This window comes from Grammomys surdaster, unplaced genomic scaffold (genome assembly GCF_004785775.1).
Source record: "Grammomys surdaster isolate TR1022 unplaced genomic scaffold, NIH_TR_1.0 125928, whole genome shotgun sequence".
Lineage (NCBI taxonomy): Eukaryota > Metazoa > Chordata > Mammalia > Rodentia > Muridae > Grammomys > Grammomys surdaster.
In genome coordinates, this window is record NW_021620751.1 from 382,855 (window position 1) to 393,869 (window position 11,015).

The following is an 11,015-nucleotide window of genomic DNA, read 5'->3' on the forward strand; positions in this document are numbered from 1 at the left end:
ACTCTATAGAGTTTTCAAGTTTCAAATACAGATTCTTATAATAGGACAGAAAACTTTTAACTTCATCCTCACATCCTGCCATGCTCAGATTACTACAGTTCAACAACTAGTTCAAACTGGCAACCATCCTGTGTTTATCACTCATACATATGCACAGTAACCTCCTTGGTTCTATTATAGAAAAGAAATAAGCACGCTGATGCATTAAGCAGCCCTATTCTTACTTTCCCACAGCAGAAATATCACTTCCTACACAGCAATGCTGCTGGAGTCAAGTACAATACCATATCCCACGTTGACAAGTGAGACAGATTGTACTAGAATGCCCTACTTGTTCTTCCTTACGATAACATATTCTTATAGCTAGAGTTAACCCATGATCAGTGTAATTCTCTACTAGATTCTAAATTATATTCTTATAATTTTAGATAAGTATTTCATTTACCTCCTTAACAAAGAAAACTGTACATCAAGTGGAGATTGTCCCAACTGCATATCTTCCAGAGGTCAATTGTTTTGCTGGAGTCCTGCACTAATTGGAGATTTACAAATTAGTGGATTAATTTCTTTAACAGTTATGGATTTGCTTAAAGTTTTTATTTTATTTCTGTTCAATTTTATGTACATTTCTTTACAATTTAATATAATATAAATTTAAGGTGAATTTTATGATATTTTAAATTCCCTCCAAAATTAATCGGTTTGATTTCTTATTTGATTGAGTCTTCAATCTATTTGAGAAAATTATGTTTTACCATGTCTGTAAGAAAGTTTGCTAGATGCATTTGATGTGCATTATCATTTAGCTTGTGGGACCTTGAAAGGATAGCATGGTTTCTGGTGAAGCACTGGCTAGAGATGGCTGGAAACGCAACAGTTATCCCTGCAAGGGATGGCATACATTTAACCACTTCCTAAACTCCAGGCTTCTGACATGTAGTCGAAGCCCTCCATATATCAGATTCTTTCAGTCATGTAGGACAATGCTGCTACCAGCCCCTCCAGAGGTGCGACTACAGGCCTCAGAGCCTCAAGAGATCTCCATATTAATGAGATACCTAAAGGCCAGAGGGTGTAGCCAATTAAGCATTCCTTCCTAGATGCCTCCTCCTTACAAAAATACTTAACCTCCAGCCTGTCCTGGGAGTACGTGGTACAGCTACATCTACTTTCTGCCATAACAATAAACATTTTTAAACCATGGACTTCCTCTTGTCTTTGGAGCCTGCCATGGAGAACAGTGGAAGAAGCATTCCACTACAAAGCCACCACAGTCTAATCTCCTGTGGAAGACTTCTCTGTGTTCCAGCCACAGAGGCCTGCCAACACAAGCAAGCTAGCCAAGCAAGCCATGACCCAGCCAAGTGAGTTGCTTCGACCAAGAATCTCTACCCCACTGGGCCCTGCCAGAGCTTCTCTCCTTCTCACCCCTCTCAGTTGTGGGCCAGTCTCGCCTGTATGCCTTCACATCTCAGTTCTTCCATGGCTTCCAGTGGCATCGGGCAACCCATGGACTGAGACCACTGGTCTCCCCATCTAGACTCTTCAGCCTGGAGACCCCCCAACCCAGGAGCTCTGTCCCCACCAGACTTCAGACTGAGATCTCCCCATGCATGGGCAGAGTCTGGCTGCTTCTCATGGTCTAGCCAAAAGTAGATGTAGCTGTACCCCATACCCCCAAGATGGGTCTGAGATTAAGTACCATTTGTAAGGAGGAGGGTCTGGGAAGGAATGCTTAATTGGCTATACCCTCTGGCCTTTAGGTATCTCATTAATATGGAGATTTCTTGAGGCTCTGAGGCCTGTAGTCACTCCTTCTACCTGTGGAGGGCCAGGAAGGGGCTTTGCCCTACATGACTGAAAGGTGTTGATCAATGGAGGGCTTCAGCCACATGTCAGGAGCCTGGAGTCTAGGAACATAAAGAAATGTATGCCATTCCTTGCAGGGATACCTGTTGGGTCTCCGGCCATCTCTAGACAGTGCACCACCAGAAACCATGCTATCTTTTCATGGTCCCACATTACCTCTTATATTTCCCTATATTTTGATGACCTGACCTGTGTATTGATATGAGTGAGATATTTCAATCACTAGAATAATAGTTTTTGAATTTTATATGTGACTATAGATTTACTAGTGTTTGTTTTCTGAAATTGTTACATATATCTTTAATACATATGCATTAAGAACTGGAACACAGTCATGATCAATTGTTCCCAGCAAAGTTATTTTTTGTTGTTGTTGTTGTTGTTTATAAAGAACACATTTGTTGACATTGACATTCAATTCACCTCTTTCTTCTATCGTAACATTTTGTATATTTTTTAATAACATCCTCCTAATCTGTATATTCCATTCACATATTTTAAAAACATTTTTTAATTGAGGGATCTAATTATTCTCTAATGATTCCAGATGTTTTCAAGTTGACAAGTGAGAATAATGATCATACAGACCTAAAATTTCTTGTTAATGATTACTAGGTTATCTAACAGTGATCTCATTTTTTGTTGACCTTAGTTTCTATTATCTTGACTTATACTAGTTTCATTTTTTGGTAGAAATAACAAAAGTATCCTAATTTACCAATATAAAAACAAATCCAACAGGAAAACTTCAAAGGGCAGAGAAAAAATGAACAGAGAAAAAAAATCAGAATAGACTATATGCTTATAAAGATGATGACTAAGTGTGACCCAGTTGTACTTCTGCCTTTGGGGTATTCAGACACAGATGAGTACTGAGTGATATGAAAGAAATAAAGCTTGTCTCCTCAGGGTGGGTCAGCAAGAACTCAGTTGTCTTTACTGCCTGGGGGGTCAAGTGGTGGCGTCTGGGGGAGAAACCTTCTCTGAGACAGTATTTCAATGTTACAAATTTCTTCTGGGGTGTCCCGCGCAACCTCCCACCAGCAGGAAAGACGCGGCACACTCAGGATCCTTCTGCAGTATAAGCTTTAATGCATCTTGAGAGGGAGAGCATAAGCTTCACAAACGAGGAGGGACCCCAAGGGCCTAAAACCCTTCCCTTATATAGAGAGCTAAGCTCGCCTGGGACGTGGCAGTCTCTGATGGGCTCCTGTTGCCTCAGGCCACATGACGTGTTCCAACTGTCAGATTAATCAAGGCGGGAAAACCTTCCAGCGCATGCGCACAGACTTGTTAATGGCAATGATGTGATAAGGATAGCTTCCCACACTGGGGGTGTGTTAAAGGACTATATAAACCTTGGGGAGTGGGTAGGCAGTATTGCGAATGAGTGTACATTATTGGTTGGTACGAAGATGTTAAAAATTCTCCATTTACATGCAGAGGAATGCCAAGTACTTAAATTTATAATTTAGCCTGTAGGCTACTTGTACCTTGGCATGCTGTCTCAGAACAGGGAGGGGTGAAGTATTATTCTTGCCAACTTTAAGAGGAGATTTTTAGGTTTTGAATATATCTTAATTGCATTATGGCATAAGGCTAACCCCATGGTTGTGTAACTCACTCTGCCCTATAATTAACGTTAGAACTAGAGATTTGTTGCAATAACCAGTGACATTTATATTAAACTTTGATTGAAGTAAACATGAAACGGTCACAATGGAGGCACTTAGTTACTATTTTTTTTCACTTACCACCTGTAGATTTATATACGGAGTGTGATAATATTTTATGGAAACAATAGGACGAAAATAATTGAATTCTGTTTCCAATACTGATCTAACTACCTGTGAATGATCATAGAATGCAGGGTGGAAAGATTTAAAGAGACAGAGAGCCAAGCTATCTGCTATGAAGTTGCACCTTTGAGAAATATCAGGAAAGTTACACTCATGCAATGTCAACTACATGGGTGCCTCAACAAGATCTGAATAAGGATGACACTCATATTCATTCTAATATGGGAAGAGGTCAATCTCCCTATGGCCCCAACTGTACACAAAATTGTAATAGGCACCTAAGGAATGCTATTAGTGGGAGAGAAAAAGTCATTTCCATGGAAGAACCTCCAAACTGGAATGTTTTTAAGAATGAAAGAATAATGATGGTGGACATTTTAATTTGGTCCTCTCTAGTAGTTTTCACAATATGAATTTATCATAAAATATTAGGTTACACATTTAAACATCCTACCACAGTCTTACTTCTAAGGTACTAAATCTATATTTTGATTCTGAAAGTTACAACTGTCATAATAGTTGTATATCTCTTTTATAACATTCCTCAAAGCATAACAGCATCATAAGAATGAAAACCAGAGACTTACCTAGCAGCAACATGGATGCTGCCAGCGAAAGCGAAGAGCCGATTTCTGGGGAAGCGGTGTCCATCGCCCATGCTCTTTCTTACCCTCCTGAGTCATATGGCAACGACCCTGATATTGAAATGGCTTGGGCCATTCGAGCAATGCAGCATGCTGAAGTCTATTATAAACTGATTTCATCAGTTGACCCACAGTTTCTGAAACTCACCAAAGTAGATGATCAAATCTACTCTGAGTTCCGTGAAATCTTTGATACACTCAGAGTAGATGTTTTGGACCCAGAAGAACTCAAATCAGAATCCGCTAAAGAGAAGTGGAGGCCATTCTGCTTAAAATTCGAAGGGATTGTAGAAGATTATAACTATGGTACTTTGCTGCGACTGGATTGTTCCCAGGGCTACACTGAAGAGAACACTATCTTTGCACCCAGGATTCAATTTTTTGCCATTGAAATTGCTCGGAACCGGGAAGGCTATAGCAAAGCAGTTTCCGTCAGTGTTCAGGACAAAGAAGGAGAGGAAGGAGCTGGCAATAAAGAAGAGGAAGCTGAGAAAGGAGCTGATAGTGGAGGAGAAAAAGAGGAAGGAGTCAACAGAGAAGGAGAAAAGTAGAAAACTAACGAGGGAGGAGAAAAAGCCAAGAAACACGTGACTCAGCTGACCCCACATGTGTCTGTGCTGCTCACACAGCCCCCTTGGTTCAATAATACCCTTGTGCAAGTGGACGGCTCAGACGGACATCTTTCTAGCTAGCAAGAAAAGCTACTCTGGCCATAATAGCTTAAACACGGATTACTGGAGTCTCTTAGTTCATTACTGCTTGATATCCTGTTTCTTGGCTGTAACTGTTGTTGAAGTAAGACATTTTGTAAATAAATTCCTTTTGGTTTATTTAAAAAAAAAAAAAGAATGAAAACCAGAGTGGGTGATAATCATTATCAAAGCTAAGTTTAATTTGGTCAAAACTTCTACAGGTTCCCTTGTTCATGTACTTCATTTCAGATGCACATCATGATTCTTGATCATAGTTAACTTATACTGAAAAACAACAAGCTTTCTATGGTACTGTGGTAGAACTTAGAATATTAGAATGCTAACAACATATGGGATATCACGAAATAAGATTTAAGAAACAGGGATATTTCCTGTTATGGTTTGAATTAAAAAAATGTGTCAGATATGCTAGTATAGTTGAACACTTGCTCCAAAATCAGTAGTGCTCTTTGAGGTTATGGATTTTAAAGGGCTTAAATATTGCTAGAGGAAGAACATCACTGGAGCAAGTTTTGATAGTTCTTAGATAAACCCAACTTTCTGCTCACTCTGCTTTTTATATGTAGTTGAGATGTGGTGAGTGAGCTTCTTCCTCTGGCTACCTGCTTCCTTGCCTTCCTGTTCTTCATGCATTCTAGGATCTGTTACCATAATTCAAAATGCAACGTTTTTGTTTTCTCTTGAGATGCTTTTGTTCAGCACATTTGATTACAGCAAAAACAAAAGTTTACAATACATTATACAACCCTGTCTTTTACTTATTTTATCAGCTACAAATTTTCACTTTGTCAATTGTTGAAAAAAGTTCCTGAAATATTTCTTTTCTACCTTACTGCAGAACTTCCTTTGTTATCAGCAGTTGACACTGGATTGTATATTGTAAAATCCTACAAATTGTCTATAAAAATATGAGGAGAAAACTGCCTTGTTTTAATGTTGTAGAAATTATTTAAATCTTGGAGAAGGGTTTCTATACCGCCTTCATATTTAATGTCTCAGATGAAACACACATACAGCATTTATAGTTCCAATAAGCATTAAACAAAACAATACCTGGGAACCTGCCTACCCTTTATGATGTTAGAGTCTACTTTTCTATAAAAACTTTTAGTTACATACAATTTCACCAGGCTGCTCTGAACTCCAAATGGCCAACCCTCAGTGCCACTATCTTATTGCTCACCTAACCCATGGCTGTATCCCTCATGGTGGTCCTCTCTGATCCCAAGCCTGGGAAATGACAACTCCACTCTTCTGTGCAGCTATCGGCTGTTGGTATCTTTATTTACCAATAATAAATAATGTGGGGGTAGGGTCACTCAGTATTTAATGTGTGAACTCTCTTGTCTCTGGAGCAACAAGTCTTAAGGGCCCAAATTAGCTTTAAAATGCAAGCAAAATTAGGCCAATCCACTATGTTTAATATGTCATAATCACTGACTTTTTAATAGTCAACACATACTTTTTTAGGTATTGAGAACATTCATAGACAATCCCTTAAAATATGAATAAATTTTGTGTACTGTTTACAGAATGAAATTTTGATCATGTGATTTTTTTCATATAATTTCTGTGGAACATACATATTCCTACCAGTTAAAAATACCTTGCTACTTTTTACTTTGTATTTTAACATAAAACCAGATATATTGAAATTAATAGAAGAGGAAGTGGGGAAGAGTCTCAAACACAGGGGCACAGGGGGAAGGATCATGATCAGGACACCAATGACTTATGCTCTAATATCAAGAATTGACAAATGGGACCTCATAAAATTGCAAAGCTTCTGTAAGGCAAGAAACACTGTCAATAGGACAAAATGACAACCATCAGATTGGGAAAAGATCTTTACAATCCTACATCAGATAGAAGGCTAATATCCAAAATATTCTAAGAACCCGAGAGATTAGACCTCAGACAATCAAATAACCCAATTAAATATGAGTTAGAGCTAAACAAAAAATTTTCAACTGAGGAATATTGAATGGCTGAGAAGCACCTAAAGAAATGTTCAACAGCTTTATTCATCAGGGAAATACAAATCAAAATACACATGAGATTCCAACTCATACCAGTCAGAACAGCAAAGATTAAAACTCAGATGACAGCAGATGCTGGTGAGGATGTGGAGAATGAGAAACCCTCCTGCATTATTTGTTGAATTGTAAGCTGGTACAATCACTCTGGAAATCAGTCTTGCAGTTTATCAAAAAATTGGACATAGTATATTACCTGAGGATCCATGGATACCACTCCTGTGTGTATACTCAAAGATGCTCCAACATATAACAAGGACACAAGCTCCAGTATGTTCATAGCAGCCTTATTTATAATAACCAGAAGCTGGAAAGAACCTAGATATACTTCAACAGAGGAATGGATATAGAAAATTTGGTACATTTACACAATGGAGTAACTACTCATCTATTAAAAGTGATGAATTCATGAAATTCTTAGGGAAATAAATGGAATTAGAGAATACCATCTTTAGTGAGGTAACCCAGTCACAAAAGAAGACACATGGTATGTACTCACTGATAAGTGGATAGTAGTACAAAACTCACAATACTCAAGATAAAACTCACAGACCATATGAAGCCCAAGAAGAAGAAAGACCAAAGTATGGGCGCTTCGGTCCTCCTTAGAAACAGTAGCAAAATACTCATGGGAGCAAATACAGTGACAACCTTTGGAGCAGAGGCTGGAGGAGGGACTGTCCAGAGACTGCCACACCTAGGGATCCATCCTAGATGCAGCCACCATATGTAAACACTGTTGTGGATATCCAGAAGTTCATGCTAACAGGAGCCTGATATACTTGTCTCCTGAGAGGCTTTGCCAGAGCCTGACATATCAAGAGGAGGACACTTGCAGCTAATCATTGAACTGATCATAAGGTCCCCAATAGATGAGTTAGAGAGAAGAGTGAATGAGTTGAAGGGACTTGCTTCCCCATGGGAAAAATGGCAATATCAATCACCTAGTGCTTCCAGGGTCTAAACAGCTAGCCTGGGAACACACATGGAGGGACCCATATTTCCAGCTGTATGTGTAGTTGAGGATGGCCTTGTTGGACATTGGTGGGACAAGAGGTCCTTGGTCCCATTAAGGCTGGATGCCCCAGTGTGGGGGAATTTGAGGGCGGGAAGGTTGGAGTGGGTGGATGTTTGCGGGCACACCCTTATAGAAATAGATAGGATGGGATAAGGAAGGGGTTTCTTAGGGTTGGGGGGGGACTAGGGAAAGTGGATAACATCTGAAATGTAGATAAATAAAGTATCCAATAATAAAACAAAACAAAAACAAACAAACAAAGATAATGGAACTGGCTAGCACAGTTGAGTATTTGAGACTTTTTGGCAGCAATTTAATGTTACACATATTACTGAAATTCCTTATAATTGTCATGGACAAGCAACTGTGGAAGGGGCTCATGGAACTTTAAAACAATATCATCATAAAATAAAAAAGGGGAGAGGTATATCCCCTTACACCACAGATTTATTTAAATCATGTTCTTTTTATTTTAATTATTTTAAAAAATATATTTGAATGCCAAGGAACTTGCTGCTGAGTGTCTATGGCACTCTCCAACTAGCCATACATACACAAATGGGAAAGGAAAGGATCCACTTACTGGCATATAGAATGTTCCCGATCAGGTATTTATTATAGGGAAGAGGGCATGTTTATATTTTTTTTCTGCAGGATGCTGGAGGAGCATGGTGGCTGCCAGAGCAAAGGGTAAGACATACAGATGCTGGGACAAAGAATGAAGCTGACCTGTGAGCTTGCTTAGTTCCCTGACAATGGTGACAGGGAAACTGTATTGGACATATGTTCCTAACTTACCTTTACCTTATCTATGCTCCTGATGGGACAAGCTGCCTTGTCTCAAGTTTTTAGACCTTGTGGAACAGAGAATCAAAAAGAGAAGTTATAATGCCTCTTATATTGTTATTAAATGTGACCAGCTATTTAGACTCAACCACGGACTCATCTAGAAATAAATCCAATATTGGAAATAACAGTCTTCATTTGAAAGTCCACTTCTGAAATTTTTTAGAGACACATTTAAAAGTTAGCTTCAGTTCTCTATGATGTTATGATAGCAAGAGATAAAGTTGGGGTAGGATCTGGATTTCAAACAACTGTTAGTACACGTGTTAAGGTTCTTTTAATTGTCAAGTTAAAACTACTTTTGTTTCTTCTACAGTATTTAAGTACTTAATTTAATTATCAAATTAAGTAATTTAATTAAAGTATTAAATTAAATTAAATTTCATTTAATTTATGTATTTAATTTAAGTATTTAACTTAATTTAAGTTGCATTGATTGTATACTTTCTAATTGTGTTAGAGTGTTGAAACCTGGCATATCAGTTACCGAGTTCTATCAACCAGCTTTTGTTTTATTGCCCTGAGTATCACAGAACCTTGGTCTTCTGAAAAAAGCTTGCAAGTAGTGTAAGAAGTAAGTCTGGCTTTAAACAGAAGCAAGAGGCTAGTAGGCTTAATTATTGCTGGTATAACACCTTTAATTACATTAATTGCTAGCACCACTGCTTCTGAAATTGCTATGTCACAAGAAGTTAAGACAGATATTTATAGATACTTATGTCAATCATTTAGCGAAAAAAAAGTGTTGAATATACAATGTATTGATGATCTTTATCCTATTGAAATTATTGGAAGGAGGTTCAGAGTGTAAGAATAAGGAGCCATCTCGAGTGTCATGTCAAATATCATTGGATTCATGTTAGTTCTAAAATTGACAGTGGTAGTCATTATAATTAGGAAAGAGTTTATAAACACTTGCTGTATATTTGGCAAAATTCTAACACCTCTCTGGATGTTTTAACTTTATATAGTAAGCTTATGAATTTCAAGAATGCTGTTCTCCTGAGTGCTGATGCAGCAGATACTGCTGATAAAATTACCCCTGGCCTGAGTTCAGTATTTCAATTTTCGTCAAGCTTCAAGAATGGCATATATAGCTTGATCATTCTAGTCCTTTTTCTCCTGAGAATACTTTTATTCCTGCCCATTGTGCTAAAGCTTGTCTTGAACAATATCAACATGTTGGCAGACAATGTACATTGTTTAAAACAGCAAATAGACCCCCCAGAGAAAGTTATTAAATTAGCAGCCTGGCAGGCCAAGGATGGGTGAGATTCTGCAGAGCCTTACCAACCTAAGACAGAAATGCATTGCTTTTGATAATGCATATTCTATAATGGGTAAATAAGGCATTCTTATCAGAATGACCTAAGATAGGCTTCATCTTGTTTATGAAATAAAAAATAGGGGATGTGTAGAGCTTTTGGGGTTTCTTGGCAGGAATCTGACACTGGCCAAGGACAAGGAAATGGGCTACAGAGAGAAATCTGACATTAGGCTATAACAAGTAATTTCAGACAGGAATACAAATCTTAGGCTCGAACAAGGAAGTACGCTTCAGATATGAAAATGACTTTGGGCTAGGACACAGAAGTTAGCACAGATATGTTGTTCCTCCTGATAAGCCCTTAGAAACCGTGATCATGAGAGTATTCATGGAATTTTGTTTATTGCCTTGCTTGTTCTTTGACTATTTGTGTTTATTGTCTTGCTTGTTCCCTATTTGCATCTATGTATTGCTAGTTCTTCAACCTAGAACTGACCTTAATACTTGCATATGATTAAAATTGTATAAAATAAAAAAGGAGGATGGGGGAAGGGATAGACGGTTCTAGGGAGGGGAAATGGGGAAAGGGGATGACATCTGAAATGTAAGTAAATGAAATATCCAATTTAAAAAAATGGCATCCAAAATAAAACACACTTTACCCCAGACTACAAAAAATTAAGACAATAACAGAAAAAAAGATATTTATATGTGAGTGCTTATAGTGTCTGAGTTAGCTGGGATTTTTTTTAATCCTTCTTCTCTCTCTTCTCTCTTCTCTCTCTCTCTCTCTCTCTCTCTCTCTCTCTCTCTCTCTCTCTCT

The 11,015-nt window shown here is 38.2% G+C and overlaps 1 pseudogene; it reads left to right on the forward strand.

The window, feature by feature from the left end:
* The first annotated feature begins 4,255 nt into the window (after window positions 1–4,255).
* Window positions 4,256–5,144, forward strand: LOC114608603 (annotated as a pseudogene).
* The last annotated feature ends 5,871 nt before the right edge of the window (window positions 5,145–11,015 follow it).